Source organism: Narcine bancroftii, chromosome 7 (genome assembly GCF_036971445.1).
Source record: "Narcine bancroftii isolate sNarBan1 chromosome 7, sNarBan1.hap1, whole genome shotgun sequence".
Lineage (NCBI taxonomy): Eukaryota > Metazoa > Chordata > Chondrichthyes > Torpediniformes > Narcinidae > Narcine > Narcine bancroftii.
In genome coordinates this window covers 62903133-62922120 of record NC_091475.1, presented here as the reverse complement: position 1 = coordinate 62922120, position 18988 = coordinate 62903133, and the positions used below count along the sequence as shown (strand labels likewise).

The following is an 18988-nucleotide window of genomic DNA, read 5'->3' as shown; positions in this document are numbered from 1 at the left end:
TATAAATTAAATCTACATAAAAGTGAACTATTTCCTTTGAATAATCTGGGACCAATAAATGCTAACCTTCTTTTTAAAATTGTAAGAAATTTATTTACCTATTTGGGTGTAACAATAACTAAAAATTATAAAAACTTATTCAAAGAATATTTTCTCACCTTAATCAAACACATGAAAGAGAGGTAATGGATTATTGTTTTGGAAAGCAATAGATGAATGAACTCGGATGATTAGGTCTGGAGCCGCAGTCTGTCTGAATGTAGTTGGGTGTCTTAAGAGGCTAATGTGGTTTTCTATGAGTGAGAGAGGGAGAGAGAGAGAGAAAATTCATTTCTACAGTTCAGCAGCAGCTAGAATTGGAACACGACAAGCTGGCACGCTTGTGGAAAAAAACATTTTGAAGACAGATTGTGAGTTCTTAGTTCAGCCTTGTCAAAGCCCTTGTGATCCATACAAGAGGAGCTGGCTGGCTATATCATGTTTAATTTGAAATAAGGGAAACAAAAAAGTGTTCGGTGGTGACCTGTGGTTATCATCTGCAAAACCCTGATGGGGCAAGTTTCTTGGACAAGATACTGAAGTGGCTGATCAGAAGGAATCAGTTTGTGTCCAAAACCAACAAATATCTCTCTGAAAACTGAGCAGTAACCATTTACCTTTCAAGCATCAAAGCCTGGTGAACTTAATAAATGTGAAATTCTGTGCACAGTATAAGAATTGCCTGCAACCAGTGAACTTGGAGGAGTGAGAAGTGAGATTGGACTGTGAATCAAAGAATTTTCTGAACTTATATACACATTACAAACACGTGTGCTTAGAATTAGAAGGGGGTTAAGTTGGGTTAGTTAATTTAATAGTAATAAGTTAAAGTTTGATCCTGTTTTCATGTTTAAAGATAATTAAAAGCATCTTTAGTTTAAGTAACCGTTAGTCTTGGTGAATAGCTATTGCTGCTGGGTTTTGGGGTCCTCTGGACTCATAACATTTGGGATTTAATATTTATGAATTTCACCAGGCTTTGGTGCTTGAAAGGTAAATGGTTACCACTCAGGAAGTTTCTTGTTGATTTTCAGAGAGATTTGTTGTTGTTAGACACTCAAAACTGATTCCTTCAGATCAGCCACTTCAGTGTCTTGCCGAAGAAACTTGCCCCATCAGGGTTTTCCAGAAGATAACCTCTTTCTTTCAGGTCACCACAGAGTTCCTTTTGTTTCTCTTATTTCAAGTGAAACATTATACAGCCAGCCATCTCCTCTTGTATGGACCACAAAGGCTTTTACCAGGCTGAACTAAGAAATCACAACCCATCTTCTAAATGGGGTTCTTCCACAAGCTTATCCTATTCCAGTCCCAGATGCTGCTGAACTGTAGAACTGAATTCTCCCTCTCTCTTTTTCTCACTCTCTCACTGAGAGAAAACCACATGACCCTCTTAGAACTGCCAACTGCACTCAGATAGACTATAGCTCCAGACCTAATCTTCTGAGTCCATTCATCTGTTGCTTTCCAAAACAATAATCCATTACTCCACAGCATGTCCAATTAACACCTACTAGTGAAGTCCTTATAGGCATTCTTCAAAGTTTGTGCAAAGGCACTCAGAGCCAGGCTTGAGCAGAGCTCTGGCATTTTAAATGAGGTCTGTTTTGAAGTGTTTGTATGAGACCTACACTAAAAAAAAACTGCCACAATCTATCTCCTTTAAAACATATCTATACATAATATAAAATATAATCTGTCACATTTCTTGGTTAGATCTGTCGGTGAATAAGTTAGTCTTTCGATTAAAAGAAGTCACCAAGGTCCTTTTTCTCCAATGCATTTTTTAAATATAGTTATTTCCTCATTGATAACTTCTACATCAGTTCAGCTGTGATTTGTGGCTGCATTAAAAATGTGATATAACAACCAGTTGCCAAAGTGACAGCTCTCATTTGTAGCACATTCAATGTGATGAATGCATTACATGCAAGTTTTTTGTCAACATAAATAAATGAATATGCACCATGTCATTTAGTTTTACTTTGGGAATATTTTCCTTTGCAAATCCCACAGTATTAGAACCACATATTGTTTGAAACTAATTTGCCTTTGATTTTCAGAAGATAAGCAAATATAATTACCAGCTATGGCAATCTGAAATTGGTCCATTTGATGTGTATTTCTAATGTTCAAATAAATACTTTATATCTTCCCAGATGGAGAAAAACCCTCTAATTGGGCTGTATATATTGTCACCGGCATATTTTTGGTGGTAATTGCCATTGGAATGCTGTTACTTTTGCTTCACTTTTCTCATGTAAGTAATATGAATTCACTAATTTTCACCTATACTTGAAGACAAACGGTGCAGAAAATCAGAAATATAATAAATATTTCCTAATTGCTACACAGATCTTTGACTTTTTTTTTGCCCTCCCAGATTTACAATTGTTTATTTGCCAATCAATTTAAGGCTGGTTTTTCATTTCATTTCAAGATCCAGTTTGGTGTTGATCAGAATGATTACAACCAAAGTGTACAACTTACCTTCTTTCAGATTTTAGTTCCCATGAAATAAAGGACCTTCTTGTTTTTTTTTCCAACCTTGACCTCTTCCAAAGTTAGCTTCTATCCCCGTTAGTTATTAAGCCTCCAAATTGATTGCGGACTTTGATACAGGAATCTTTCTTCACCAAAGTGAATGTTAAGGAATCGAGGCCCAATGACACATTCCGGGAGCATTTCTCATTATTTCTTGCTATACCCTTCATTGTTTGTTTCTTCAGTCTTTTTCATGCTAAAAAATTACTTCCAATTAAAAAAAATATTCCCGGGATATGAGAACTTCAAAAACTTAGACATCATTAGGTTGGTGATGTGGTTGGTGTAGTGGTTAGAGCAACGCTGTTACAGTACTAGTGATTGGGACCGGGGTTAGAATTCCATGCTGTCTGTAAGGAGTGTCTATGTGGGCTTTCTTCAGGGGTTGCAGTTTTCCCCCTACTGTTTGAAACTTACTGGGGTTGTGGGCTAATTGGATGTAATTGGGCAGCATGGGCTCATGGGCTGAAAGGGCCTGTTACTGTGCTGTATGTCTAAATTTGAATTTAAATTTAAAAAAATTAAATTATTTCAGTGAAATATTGGACAGATAAACAAATAGGATGGGTTTAGAGGGATCTGGATCAAATGCAGGCAGGTGGGACGAATGAGGCTGAAGCAGTTTGGTTAGTGTGGGCAGGTTTCCATGCAGTGTGATTCCATGACTATTCCATTGCCCATCACTGGCCAGCCTAGTGATGGTGGTGGAGAGAGACATGGAAGTCTGCAGGTCTGCAATTGCAGTAAAAACACAAAAAAGCTGGAGGAACTCAGCAGGTCACACAACACCCGTAGAAGGTAAAGATATATAACTGACTTCTCAGGCCTGAGAGGTGACTCAACCGTGGATAACAAGGGAAATTAGAGACAGCATTGGCTCCAAAGAGAGAGCATATTAATTGGCCAAAAAATGTACCGCAACCGAAGACTGGGAGCAGTTCAAGATGCAGCAAAGGAGGACAAATGGATTAATCAAGAGAGCAAAAATAAATTACGAAAGTAAGCTTGCGGCGAATATAAAAACCGACTGCAAAAGCTTTTATAAATATGTCAAGAGGAAAAGACTGGTGAAATCCAGAGTAGGTTCTTTGCAGTCGGAATCAGGGGAATATATAAGGAAATGGCAGACCAATTAAATTCTTACTTTAGTTATGTTTTTACAAGAGAGGATACAAATAACCGCCCAAGGATGTTGGGAAACATAGAGACTAATGCAAGGGAGGAACTGAAAGAAATCAGTATCTCTAAGGACATGGTCTTGGGGAAATTGATGGGATTGAAGGCAGATAAATCCCAAGGACCTGATAATCTACATCCTAGGGTAATTAAGGAAGTGGCCATTCAGATAGCAGAAGCTTTAAGAATTATTTTCCAGAACTCAATAGACTCAGGATCAGTACCCATGGATTGGAAGGTAGCTAATGTTACCCCACTATTTAAAAAGGGGGGTAGAGAAAAAGCGGGGAATTATCGGCCGGTGAGCCTTACATCAGTAGTGGGCAAAATGATGGAATCTATTATTAAGGATGTAATAGCGGAGCATATGACTAGCAGAGAAGGAATCGGACAGAGTCAACATGGATTTACAAAAGGTAAATCGTGCTTGACAAATCTATTGGAATTCTTTGAGATGGTGACAGGTAAAATAGATGGGGGAGAGCCAGTGGATGTGGTGTACCTGGACTTCCAAAAGGCCTTCGATAAGGTCCTGCATAAACGACTGGCTTCCAAAATCAAGGCTCATGGAATTGGGGGCAAAGTATTGATGTGGATTGAGAACTGGCTGGCAGGTAGAAGACAGAGAGTTGGGATAAATGGCTCGTTTTCTGAGTGGCAGGTGGTGACCAGTGGGGTACCACAGGGATCTGTACTGGGACCCCAGCTGTTCACAATTTACATTAATGATCTGGATGAGGGAATTGGATGTAATATCTCCAAATTTGCAGATGACACTAAGCTAGGAGGGGTTGTGTGCACGGAAGAGGGGGTCAGGAAGCTCCAGTGTGATTTGGATAAATTGAGGGACTGGGCAGATACATGGAAAATGCACTACAATGTGGATAAATGTGAGGTTATCCACTTTGGTAATACAAACCGGAGGGCAGATTTCTATTTGAATGGAAATAGATTAAGAGATGGGGAAGTGCAGAGAGACTTAGGGGTACTTGTACATCAGTCTCTGAAGGCGAGCATGCAGGTACAGCAGGCGGTTAAAAAAGCAAATGGTATGTTGGCCTTCATATCAAGAGGGTTTGAGTATAGGAACAAGGATACCTTACTGCAGCTGTACAGGGCCTTGGTGAGACCACACCTGGAGTATTGTGTGCAGTTTTAGTCACCTTATCTAAGGAAGGATGTTCTTGCAATGGAGGGAGTGCAGAGGTGATTCACCAGGCTGATACCTGGAATGGCAGGAATGACTTATGAGGAAAGATTGCGCAAATTGGGATTGAACTCCCTGGAGTTTAGAAGATTGAGAGGGCTTCTCATAGAGACATATAAAATTCTGGCAGGACTGGACAGAATGGATGCAGATGGGATGTTTCCAATGATGGGAAAATCCAGAAGCCGGGGCCATGGTTTGAGGATAATAGGCAAACCATTTAGGACCGAGATGAAGAGGAATTTCTTTACCCAGAGGGTGGTGAATCTGTGGAATTCATTGCCACAGAGGGCAGTAGAGGCAGGTTCATTAAATCTATTTAAGAGGGAATTAGATCTATTTCTTCAGTATAAGGGTATTAAAGGTTAAGGAGAGAAGGCGGGGATGGGGTACTGAACTTTAAGATCAGCCATGATCTCGTTGAATGGCAGAGCAGGCTCAAAGTGTTGAATGACCTACTCCTGCTCCTATCTTCTATGTTTCTATGTTTAAGCAAAAAGCAGACAGGGGCCTGAATAAAAAGGCTGGCTATGGAGGGAAGAAAGGGCAGAGGGAGGAGAACCGACCAACAGACTAAAGGTGAGAAATAGACATGAATGGGAGGAGAGGAGAGAAAGAATCCAGGCTCTGGTGGCTCTGTGGAAAGGAGACTGAGGGGAAGAAAAAGAAAGAGATAGTGGAAAGGAGACATATAGTTAGAGGAAGGGGTGGGGAGGGTCAATGTTGGAGGATGCTCAAAAGGAATATGAGGTGTTGTTCTCCTATTTGTGAGTCGCCTTAGCATGGCAGTACATGGCAGGCATGTTGACATGGAATCAGGTGGAGAATTAAAATGGTTGGCCACTGGGAGATCCCTGCTATTACTCTGGACAGAGAGGAGGTGTTCAGTGAAGCCATCTCCCAGTCTGCATCCAGTGTCCTGATGCTGCATCAGGAGTATACTGGATTCAGTGGTGTGTTTAAATCGCTGTAGTCCTTTGGTGTGGATGCACACACAATGCTGGGAGGGAGGGAGTCCCAGGGTTTGACCTAGCAGCAGTGGAGGAATGGCAACATGTAACATTCCAGCACAGTTCAGGCCCTTCAGCCCATGATGGTTTACCAACCTATGTAAACCTACTCCACAACAATCTAACCCTTCCTTACCTCACACCCATTACCCTCTATTTCTCTTACATCTGGGTGCCTGTCTAAGAGCCATTTGAATGTCCTTATTGAATCAGCTTCCACCATTACACCTGGCAATGGATTCCAGACACCCACCACTCTCTAAGTAAAAATCTTACCTCTGACATCTCCCCTAAACTATCTTCCACAAACCTTAAACAGATGCCCTCTGATATTTCCTATTGTCAAATCCAGGGGAACAGGTGCTGGCTGTCCACCCTATCTATGCCTCTCATAATCTTACCTCCCTCTCATAGTCATCTCTTTTCCTTCATTGCTAAAAAAAGAAGAGTTCTAGCTCTTTTAACCTTGATTTTGACAAGTCCTCCAAACCAGGCATCTTAGTAAATTTCAAAGCACCTACATCCTTCTGGTAATAAGATGACCAGAACTGAATATAATAGTCCAAGTGTGGTCCAACCAGAGTTTTGTGGAGCTACAACATTACCTCACAGCTCTTGAAGTTGATGCCCTGACTAATGAAGGTCAGCACACTGAACCACCCTATCAAAATCCCTTTAGGGATCTGTGGACCTGGACCTGAAGGTCTCTCTGTTCCTCCACACTGCTAAGAACCCTGCCATTAAGCATATACTCCACCTTCAAGTTCGACCTTCTAAAGCTCCAATAGTTGCAATTCAAGATGATGTACGGCAATTTTAAATTCTGTGCACTATGAAGGGTGCAGGGAAGGGTGAGTTGGGTTGGAGGCCAGGGTCAGGGACCATGAGGGGAAAATTCCAGCTGATGAAAGAATTTCCCAACTTCCTTAAACCTAGCTGGATTCAGCAAGGGCAGGGAAATTCTGTCAACATGAGCCTGAAAGAGATTAAATCATAAAGCTTCCTTGAAAGATTTCAGCATCTGGCCTGCCTCCTGAATACCAGTCAATCACCTCTCTGTGATATCGCCTGTGTATGAGCTGCATTGTGTACTGTGTACGGTTTAATCCTTCACATGATCCACTCTTAACTGTTTACTTGGATCTATTATTCCACCCATGATTGAAATAATTATTTCTATCAACCTTCTTCCATCTATTCCTATCTTTTCAACATATGTTTGTATCTCCTTCTCTTCTACTTCAGTATTTCTGTTGATTCAATGCCTGGTTTTGAAAGGTACACTCAGACTGATTTATAAGCATACTGTTTCAGATAAAATACATACTATTGTGTTAATGAGATCCTACATTTTTAAACCAAGAGTATAGTGAGGACATCGAAAGTGAAAGTTTCAATTCTGGCGTTCTCAGTTTGCAGCTTTGATATAGGATACTCCTTGTTTTACATAACTCTCCTCAAGCTCAATCTTTGCCTCTGGGCATAAAATCTACAAAGAAATGAAGCAGAACCTCTGTGCTTGCATTAACACGATCATCTGAAAAGTAGATGATGAAAGAATCTAAGATGGTTGACATCCAAATGTAATATACTGAATGGAAATGTCTATTGAGATTATATTTTGGTTTCCAGTTTTGTAGCACCAAAATATTGCATGGCAAATATCTGTAAATGGTATCAATTGTATTTTCAAACATATAAATCACATTTTTCAGAAATGGGAACAAGAGTAGGGCATTTGGCCTGTCTTGATGATTCAAGAATTCAATAAAGTCTTAGCTGATCTGATCATGGACTCAGCTCTGTCTACCTGCCTTTTACCCCATAACCCCTAATTCTCATTTGCAAACATTTATCCATCTGTGTTTTAGATATTTTAACGAGACACCCCCTACTGCTTTCTTGAACAGAGAATTCCATGGATTCACCACTCACTAAGAGAAGCACCTCCTCCTCATCTCTGCCCAAAAGCTACTCCCCCAAATCTTTGTTTATTTTAAAAAAAAATCTCCTTCTGTGTGTTTAGTTTCTCCTTGAAATAATCTTTATTATCAGCATGTAATAGGACTGCACTCAGAGGCAAGTGAGGAGTACAAACTCACTTTTAATAGTTTACAATTGATGACACAATAGCCCTCAGATGAATCTGAGGTAAGGCGGGAAAACCAGGGTTTATATTGGTGTAGGTGAGGGTGGAGCCAGTGGGGGAGCCAGCCATCTGAACAAGTCACAGATAGTGAATTCCTGTCCACTCCATTTACCCCTTACTTCAGAATTGAGCATGTGGGGAAAACAGAGACAATTCATTCAAAAAAGCTAATACTATACAAATATTTACAAGTCCATCAGGGGTCTGGTAATTCTGGTCGAGCACTGCAATACCGGAGGACTTTGGCTTCCTGGACCCCCTGTGGTACAGGGTTAGTGCATCTCGAGGGCTCCAGCTCAGGTCGTGGGCTGGATTGGACCACTTCCTGAGCGGTGTCCTCTGTGACCCTCAGTGGGGTACTCGATAGTTCTTGGCACACTTGAGGCATCAGACCCTCAGTTCTGGTGGCTGCCAGGTCTCTGATCGAGACGGCGTCTTCTCTGCCGTCAGGGTATGCCATATAGGTATATGTTGGGTTGGCGTGCAGCAGGTGCACCCTCTCGATTGGGGGTCTGTCTTGCTCCTCCTCACGTGCTTTCTCAGTAGGACTGGCCCCGGTGTCATTAGCCAAGCCGGGAAAGTTGTTCCAGATGTGGATTTCCTCTGGAATGTAAACATAAGCTCATGAGAATTTGCATTGGTCACTGTGCAGAGGAGCGACCTTATGGAGTGAAGCACTGACTTTTTGCCAGTGCGAGTCTGGAAAGCCTTTGATCCGGAGGGCCAATTTCATGACCTTCCATACAGTCGTGTTCTCTTTTTCAACTTGTCCATTCCCCTGGGGGTTGTAGCTAGTCGTCCTGCTTGAGGCAATGCCCCTTACGAGCAGGTACTGTTATAGCTCTCCGCTAATAATTGATGAGCCCCGGTCGCTATGGATATAGCTGGGATACTCAAACAGGGTGAAAATAGAATGCAAGGCCCTGATGACTGTGGTGGTGGTCATGTCTGGGCAGGGGATGGTGAATGGAAAGTGTGAATACTCATCGATGACGTTGAGAAAGTACAAATTTCCATTGGTGGAAGGGAGGGGATCCTTGAAATCGTCACTAGTCATTCAAAGGGGCGGAATGGCTTTATCACGTGCACTTTGTTGGGACAGTAGAAGTGCAGTTTGCACTCCGCGCAGTCCTGGCAGAACCTAATCATTTCCCTAATGTCCTTAGCAGAGAAGGGCAGGTTGCATGCCTTGACAAAATGAGCCATATGGGTGATGCCTGGGTGGCAAAGCTCATCATGCAGTGACTGCAACTGGCCAGTGTGTGCAGAGGCACAGCTTCCTCTTAACAGGGCATCTAGAGGCTCATTAAGAGTACCTGGTCTGTATGCTATGTCATAACTGTTGGTGGAGTATTCGATCCTCTACCTAGTGATCTTATTCTTTATTTTTCCCCTTTTTGCATTATTAAACATGAATGCAACTGATCTCTGTTTGGTGAGCAGTGTAAATTTTCTGCCACCCAGATAATGCCTTCAGTGCTTGATGGCCTTCACATTGGCTTGAATCTCTTTCTCCACAGATAGGTTCTGAAGTTCATGACCTTGTAGGGTACAGGAGAAAAAGACAACCAGCCTGCCCACCTGGTTAAGGGCAGCAGCCAGAGCTACATCAGAGGCATTGCTTTCCACCTGGAACGGTATGTTCTCGTCCACCTCGTGCATGGAGCTCTGAAAGTAGTCAAAAGCCACCTGGGGTTTGGCCGACAATAGGAAATAGGTGGATTTTAAGAGGGGGTGGACCTTATCCATGTAGTGAGGGACCCAGTGGGCATAGTAGGAGAAGAAGTCCAGGGAGCTCCTTAGGGTTTTCATGGTCCTCAGGATCGGGATCAGGGTCAATGACGCCATTCTCCACCACACAGCCCAGAATTGCTAAATATTTCATCCGGAACAAGTACTTACTGGAGTTGTACGTGAGGTTCAGGATCTTGGTCAGTGGAGAAACATCTGAAGGTTGGCATCATGGTCTTCCAGATAGTGTCTACAAATGGTGACATTGTTGAGATAAGGGAAGGTGGCCTTCAACCTGTATTCATCGATCATTTTGTCTATATGTCTCTGAAAGACCAAGACTCCATTGATGATATCATAAGGGACTCATCCGTCTTCCTCAAATGCAGTGTAGGGGTGGTCCTTGGAACGGATCGGTAACAGCTTTCAGGTCAATAGACCCGATACTACATAATTTTGTTTATCATGTCCGAAATTCGAGGGAGGGTGGTATGGTCCAGGAATGTGAAACAATTAATTGTTTGGGTGTAGTCAATCACTAGCCTCTTTCACGACTACCACCTGGGCTCTCCATGGGCTGTTGCTGGGCTCAATTATGTTTTTTTGAGCAGCCGCTGTGTCTCAGCTCCAATAAATTCCTGATCCCTGCATTGTATCACCTGCTCTTTGTAGCTATTGGTTTGCAATCAAGACTCAGGTTCAGAAACAGTGGGGGATCAGTAGTTAGGGTGGAGAGACTACATTTGGCCTTTGGATTTTGGAACCCACCGTTCCACACCGTTATTGGAGGGAGTGGGCCAGAATACTCCATGATCACGCTTTTAAGGTGACACAGGAAGTCCAGGCCCAGCAAAACAGGAGTACACAAATCTTTCAGTACATACAAACAGAATTTACAAAATTCCACCCCCCCCCCCATCTTTTATAGTTAGATGTACTATGCAATACCTCTAGATCATCGCAGAGTGTGAGATCAATGCTAGGTAAATACGATTAAGTTGTACCGCAGAGCTGTCACAGAGTTTATAAAGCTCTCAGTAGAGCCAGTGAAGCAATCAGTGAAATATCCATTTACCCTCACCTCCATCATCAAGTTATTCAATTCGTGAGGTATTGCCTGATCCAGAACAACTGATGCCAGTGCTCCAGAACCCCATCGCTCCCCATGCTGATGTTAACTCTCTCCTCTTGGCCCATGGGCAGACACAATGGTATCGACCATGAAGCACAGCAAGATGGAAGCCGTGGCTTTCCATGATGCTTTCCTTCCAGTGGCGGGTCCCACCACAAGGCACAGGAAGACGCTGGTGGTGAACAACATGGAGAGGCAGAGGCTAGTCCTTCGGGACTCTGGCACAGGTCAAGCGATGATTCAGGGGTTGCACACGCGGTTACCTTCTTTGGGTTCTCTTTAGCCTGGCAAACCTACATCCAGTGCCCTCGCTTACCACATCCTGTACACATGGAGTCCTTCGCAGGGCATCAGGTGCAGAGTCCTTATCACAGAAGTATTATCCTCAGTCGTGTCTGGCAGCAGCAATCGGTGAAGGTGCTGCGGGAGTCACTGGTGCCCCAATGACCTGGTCCTCTGAAAAGGCACTGCTTTTGACCATGAGGTCATCAGCTCTTAGTTGGGCCTGCTCGAGCACTTTTGCCAGCTCCAGGGTGCTGGCCAAGTCTTTCTTCCCAAACTCTAGCAGTCGCTGCCTCGTGTACCTCAGCCTCACTCCTGTCACAAGGGTATCCCAAATTTGTTCCTCCTCTCTCACCCAGGCCGTGGCAACTTTGTAGTGCCATTTTCTGGTCAGGGCTCGCAGTTCAAGAACATGCTCATCCAGTAACTCACTCGGACGCTGCCAACATTAAGAGAGTCGGTGCCTTGCCAGCGCATCATTCTGGGGCTTCATAGCTGGCCTTCAAGCCTGTTATGGCTGACTCATAGGTAGCACAGTCTCTGATGACAGCATACCCTTTGGGGCCAACTCAAGAGACAAGTGCCGATCTCTGGAGACCATTGGAGTTGAAGACGTCTTATGTGACCATCAGGTAGGACTGGAAGCACTCCAGCCAGTCGCCGAATTCCTGAGGGGACAGAGGGTCAATTTGGAGCATGCTTGGCTATAACAGGGCTTCCATCCCATTTCAAAGTTAAGCTATTAAAATTGTAACATTACTGATTGCACTCAGAGCCAAGTGATGAGTACAAATTCGCTTTCAATAGCTTACAGTCAATGGCTGGTAGACACAATATTCGTCAGGTGAATGTGAGGTAAGGCGGGAAAACCAGGGTTTATATTGGGGTGGAGCCAAGGGAGGAGCCAGGGGAGGAGCCAGCCATCTGAACAACACATGGACACTGAATTCCCATTCACTACTCCTTGTGGTTCTGAGTTCACATTCTTTCCCTTAGACCCTTGGAACATTATAAAAAGGCCCTTTGACCTATCTACTTTTCTGAACTATCATTCTGCCCAGTCTTACTGACCTTTACCCAGATTATAGCCCTCCATACACCTCTTATCCAGGTGCCTGACCACATTTTTCCTAAATGTTAAAATTAAACTCACATTCACCTCATCAGCTGGCAGCTCGTTCCACACCCCCACCTCTCTCTGCAAAGGTTCCCCCCAAATGCTCCCTTTAAATATTTCATCTTTCACCCTTTAAAAGAGTGGCGGCACTGCCGAAGCCACTGTAACAGAAGTGCTATTGCTGGTGCGGTCCCGCGGAGAGCAGTGAGTGGAGGCACAGTGCTCCCATGGGGTCCAACTGTCACTAGCTCTGTAAAGGCTGTAAAGGAGCCAACAGTAGTTTTATTTAAAATCCTGCGACCACGGGGTCTGTGCCCAAGATGGTGGCACCTATGATCGGCAGCAGCCACGAGGGGGTTGCAGACTCTAGGGGAAGCGGAGGACTGGCACAGGGCACCAGGAACTGAGGGAGTCCATGCCATGTCTGAGAAGGAGAAGCAGAGGGGACGAGCCACGGGGATGGTGACCACGGCGGCAGAGCAATGAAGGGGCTCTGCTGCTGAAGGACCCACACAGGCGATGGGTTGTGGTGACTTGGTGTGAGGAACCCATGGAGTCTGTGTGCTGCTGGCAACTGCTATCAAGGGTCTCCCACCAGGCTGCTAACTGCTGGAGACTGGCTTGAAAATGGCTGTATGGGAACCAGGTATCAAAACTGGGATGCAACAGGTTGCTGAGGACACTGAAGGGTTCCTAATCATGTCAGAGGTTCGGATCTGGAACTCGAGATTGAGATGGTTTGGACTGGGCTCTCTGTGGCTGTAAAGGCTGTGGAGGCACTGGAGGTGAATCCACGGACACTTGGTGACTCAGGGGTGGGGGACAACTCTCGTTTCCTTCCCTCTCTCAGACTGTAGGAGGCACTTCTGCCGATGGCAAATCTGCAGTGGACAGATGACACCATGGTGGGAGGGCTGATCACAGGGGATGAAGAAACGGCTTATAGGGGTAAGGTTCAACACCTAGCCTTGTGGGGTCCTGAGAACAATTCATCACTCAATACCCAGAAGATAAAAGAGATCATTATGAATTTTAGAAGGGTGAGGAGCCACATCAATGGAGCGGTGGTGGAGCAGTTACGGAGCTTCAAATTCCTAGGGCTCCATATCACTGATGATCTCACTTGGTCTTTGAAATCATCAAAATTGATCAAAAAGGCCCAACAACGTCTTTTTTTTTTGCGATGAATGAGGACATTTCACCTCAGTCCCAGGGTGCTGATAGATTTCTATAAATGCACTATTGAGAACGTGCTGACTTACAATATTTAAGTGTGGTACAGGAACTGGTGTGTACAAAATAGGAAGGCACTCCAGCGGGGAGTGAAAACTTGCCCAATGCATTGTTGCAATGCAATTGTCTCCCATCAAATCTATCCCTCCGGGACAGGGCGAGGAATATCATTTAAACCCTAACCATTTACTCTCCTACCTTCGGGCAGATGCTATTGGAGCCTTCACTCGAGAACAACCCGACTTAAAAAGAGCTTTTCTCATGAAGCATGATAATGTTAAATGCCATTTCACTGCGTTGAGTCGGGCTGCCCTTATATTTCAGAACCAGTCATCTTTTTTTTAACAATTTATTTTAGAATATTGTACTGGTTTATTTTGTGGGGTTTTTTTGTTGCATGTGTTTATTGTATTCTATTTTATATTCTGGTTGATGTCAGAAAATCAGAATGTCAGAAAAAAGCATCAGCATGTTTTATTGGTTGGTAAACCAGAATAATGACAAATCAGTGGATCACACAAAGCAATTTCATGTAATATGACACTGTTATTACAATGACAGTAAATTGAATCTTGATCTCGAATCTTAATTCACGACCTCTAGTTCTTGCCTTACCCACCCTCAATTAAAAAAAAGTATTTATTCAATCTTTACCCCTCATACATTTACATTCTCCGATGCTCCAGAAAACTAACCTGAACATCACAGCACAGTACAGAACCCTTACCCCTCCAATGTTGTGCTGACCTCTGTAAACCTATTCACTAATCTAAACCTCCCCTTCCTCACACACAGCACCCTCTATTTTTCTTGCATCCATGTGCCTGAGTCTTTTAAATGTCCCTGTTTTACCAGCCTCCATCACCACCCCCAGCAATGTATTGGAGGCACCCACCACTCTCTGTGTGAATAACTTACCCCTGTCATCTCCTCTAAACTTTCGTCACCTCAACTTATACAGATGTCCTTTCCTATTTGCTATACTCGCTCCAAGAAAAAGGTGCTGACCGTCCACCCTATCTAAGCCTCTCATAATCTTACTCTATGTACCTTCATTGTCTCCTCTCATCCTTGGTTGCTTCAAAGAGAAAACCTTACCTCATAAGGCACTTTCTCCAATCTGGGCCACATCCTGGTAACTCTCCTCTGCACCCTCTCCATAGCTTCCACATCTTCCTTCATTGAGGTGACCAGAACTGAACACAAGTATGGTCTAACCAGAGTTTTAGAGAGCAATATTAACTCATAGCTCTTAAACACAATCCCCAACTAACGAAGCCCAGCATACCATAAGTCTGCTTAACCACCCCCTTTTGGTTCACAAAATGTATGGTCGGGACGTGGTTCCTTGGTCACAGCACTCTCATTACTTGGGATGGCCGGACAGATATGGTGCATTCCTACACTGCATGGTCATGCTTCAGAAGAGTGCAGACTTCTCCGATAATCCAGCCTCCACAGTTGTATATGGCTACAAATTCCATATCAACCTGCAGGGACACCTTGAGCGGCCGATGGATTTGGACCCCAAGGTCCTTCTGCTTTCCTACACTGTTCTGAATCCTGCCATTAATAATGTGCTCCACCTTCAAGGTCGACCTTTCAAAATGCATCACCACATTTATCCATCTGCCACTTCTACGCCCAACCCTGCATCTTGTCTGTATCCTGTGTAACCTACGATAACCTTCTAGTCTTTCCCCTTAACATCTTCTCAAGTCCTTTCTTTGAGGAAAGAATCATTGTTGTGTTTATTCGTGACCACTTCATAACCTCTCAATTCTGTGAATCTTTTTGTTACAGCAGAGGAAGTCCACAATCCATTTACCGAACCAGATAAACATAATTCTGCAGGAAACATCTAGCACTGGAGATCGGAATCAAGAAAGACAACAAAACAGGTCATCAATGTCCAACTCCGTTTCTGAAGATGTAAATAGTAATTACTTGAGCATTTCATTTAGAACACCAATTGAAGATTTCAGTAGATAAATATGCAAGAATATGTTTGCATTAAAACCATCACCTGATGTAATTTCTAATTATGCTTTCAAAATGGTTTGTGTTCTGCAATCTTATCTGTATCTGGACAGAAAATCTGTCTGTTGTGAAATGTTCCAGTGCCCACCAGGTAATTTCCTGAATTACTCACTGATCTAAATGTTCTACTGACAGGAATTATAGGCAATAAATTAATCTGTACTGATTAACAAAGTTAATAAAAAGTATTAAAGAATAATCCTGATTAGTGTTAAGATTTTTGTAATCCTAGGAATCTAGGATGTTGACAGAACTGAGCTAAAGGCAAAGGTTAAAGTTTAGGACTTTATTCCCTGGAACATCAGAAAATGAGAGGAGATTTGATAGAGGTGTACAAAATTAGGAGGTGTAGGCTTTTTCCACTGAGATTAGGTGAGATGAGAACTAGAGAACATTGGTTAGGGTGAAATGCGAATTTTTTAAAGGAACATGGATGGGGAACAAGTCGCCAGCTGAAGTGATGAATGCAGTGGTGATTTTCACATTTAGGAAAAAATTGGAATAGATACCTGAGTGGGCTGTGATATGGAGGGCTGTGACCTGGGTACAGGTCAATGGGACTAGATAGAATAATTGACATGGACTAGAGGGGCTGAAGGGCCTGTTTCTGTGCTGCAGTGTTGTATGGTTTTATGATTCTAAATTAGTGGTTCTCAACCTTTTTCTTTCCATTCACATCCAACCTTAAGTAATCCCTATGCTATTGGTGCTCTGTGACTAGTAAGGGATTGATTAAGGTGGTATGTGGGTGAGAAGGGAAGGTTGAGAATCACTGCTCTAGACCCACTTGTTACTAAAATATTTTGATTGAGAAAAATTGTCATTGGCCCATTTCCTTAGGGGTTATGAAATTATCCACAAAATGATTCAATGAGGTACGATTAAAGCAGTGGATTTCAAACTTTTTCTTTCCACCCACATACCACCTTAAACAATCCCTTACTAATCACAGAGCACTTATGGAATAGGGATTGCTTATGGTGGCATGTGAGTGGAAAGAAAAAGTTGGAAAACAACTGATCTAAATGAACAAGTGATTCATTGCAACTATTATAAGGTACTTTTTTGATTTATGGTGATTTTTCATCTTTCGACCAGGTTGTGCAGCATCCATTGGAAGTGAAAGGCAACCAATATTTTGGACTGACCCTTTTTGTCAAGGTGTGAGTAAAAGGCAGGCAGACACCCAAATGAAAGGGTGGGGGAGGGAGGAGGGAGGAGGAGAGGCAGCAAGGGGCAGGCCAACAGAAGCTGAGATGTGATGGGGAAATGGGTAGCTCCCTGATAGGAGAGGGAAGGGAAGGGGTAGGGAGCTGGGGAAAAGGCGATAGATTGATAACGAAAGGGAGAGATTCATGGGAGGTTTCCTCCAGGTGTATATTCAGTTCATATTTCAATTAGTATGATTTCCAAAGATTAGTTCGATGAATTCTAGATTTTTGTGCGCTTGGATGACAATAGTTGATGTGCTGTAGTAATTGCTATTTAGTTCCTAAAAAACGATGAGCATTATCTTCAGCAATTATTCTGTGCATAATTAAACACACAACTTCAATCTATAAAAGTCTTGGTGTACTTTGTTTTGCATTATTCACAACTTTAGTTATGGGAGATTTCAACTTTTTGAACATTAACTGGGACACCCACACAGTAAGAGGGCTGGAGTTTGTCAAGTCTGTTCAGACTTCAATATGTAGAAGAACTGACTCGAGAGGGGGCCATATTGGATCTCCTATTAGGGAATGAGATAGGTCAGGTGACAGGTTTGTGTTGGGGAACACTTTGGATCTAGAGATCACAATACTATTAGTTTTAGGCTCGTAATGGAAAAGAATAGAGGTGGGCCAAAGGTAGAGATTCTTGATTTGAAGAAAGCAAATTTCGAAGGGATGCAAAAAGATTTGGAGGTTGTGGATGAGGATAAGATATTTTCAGGGAAGGATATAGCAGATAAATAGAAGATATTCAAAGGAGAAGTTCTGAGAGGGTAGAGTCAGTCTGTCCCAGTGAGGATAAAAGGAAAGGTTAGGAACTGTAGGAAGCCTTGGTTTTCAAAAGCTATTGGGAACTTGGTTTGGAAGAAGAGGGTACAACAGGGATAAACAGCAGGGAATGGATGAACTGGTTGAGGAATATAAGGAGTGTTTTTAAAAAAATTCAAGAAGGAAATGAGAATGGCTGCTTTGGTATGAAAAGTAAAAATAAGTCCAAAGGGTTTCTACAGGTACATTAAAACTAAAAGAATAGTAAAAGATAAAATTGGACCCCTTGAAGATGGGGACTGGGGGCAGGGGTAAGCTCCATGAGAAGCCAGAGGAGATGGGAGAAATTTTAAATGATTTTTTTCTTTAGTATTCATTAAGGAAAATAAGATTGAGCCAGATGAAGTGAAGAAATAAGGTAGGGAGCTCATGGATAATGTAAGGATTAATGAGGAGGTAGTGTTGACTATATTGAAAAAGATCAAAGTGGATAAATCTCCAGGTCCTGACAAAATATTCCCTAAGAATCTGAGGGAGGTTAGTGAACAAATAGTGACAGAAATATTTAAAATGTCACTGGCCATGGGGGAGGTGCCAGAGGACTGGAGGGTGGCTCATGTTGTTCCATCATTTAAAAAGGATCCAAAAGTAGATCTGGTAATTATAGGCCTGTAAGTCTGATGTTAGTGGTGGGTAAATTAATGGAAAGTGTTCTTAGGAATGGTATATACAACTATTTGGAAATACAGAGATTGATTCTGAATAGTCAGCATGTGGTAGATCATGTCTAACAAATCTTGTAGCTTTTTTGAGGAGGTTACTAAAAAGGTTGATGAGGGGAAGGTGATACTGTCTATTTGGACTTTAAAGCTTTTGGTAAGGTTCCCCATAAGAGGTGGAAGGTGGAAACATTAGGTATTAATGATAACATAACATAACATAACAATTACAGCACGGAAACAGGCCATTAGGCCCTTCTAGTCTGCACCGAACCAAACACCCCTTTCTAGTCCCACCTCCCTGCACAATGCCCATAACCCTCCATCTTCTTCTCATCCATATACCTGTCCAACCTTTTCTTAAATAATACAATTGACTCCGCCGCCACTATTTCTCCCGGAAACTCATTCCACATGGCTACCACTCTCTGAGTAAAGAAGTTCCCCCTCATGTTACCTCTAAACCTCTGCCCCTTAATTCTTAACTCATGTCCTCTTGTTTTAATCTTTCCTCCTCTTAACGGAAATAGTCTATCCACATCCACTCTGTCTATCCCTTTCATAATCTTAAATACTTCTATCAAATCCCCTCTCAACCTTCTACGCTCCAAAGAATAAAGACCTAAT

The 18988-nt window shown here is 42.8% G+C and overlaps 1 long non-coding RNA gene across 1 annotated transcript in view; it reads left to right on the top strand.

Moving 5' to 3' along the window:
- LOC138738968 (uncharacterized) overlaps positions 1–16861 on the top strand; it is a 56133-nt gene extending 39272 nt beyond the window's left edge. The window contains exons 4-5 of the long non-coding RNA XR_011341910.1: positions 2199–2299; positions 15424–16861. This is a non-coding gene — a long non-coding RNA (uncharacterized lncRNA). The remainder of the gene's footprint in view (positions 1–2198; positions 2300–15423) is intronic.
- The last annotated feature ends 2127 nt before the right edge of the window (positions 16862–18988 follow it).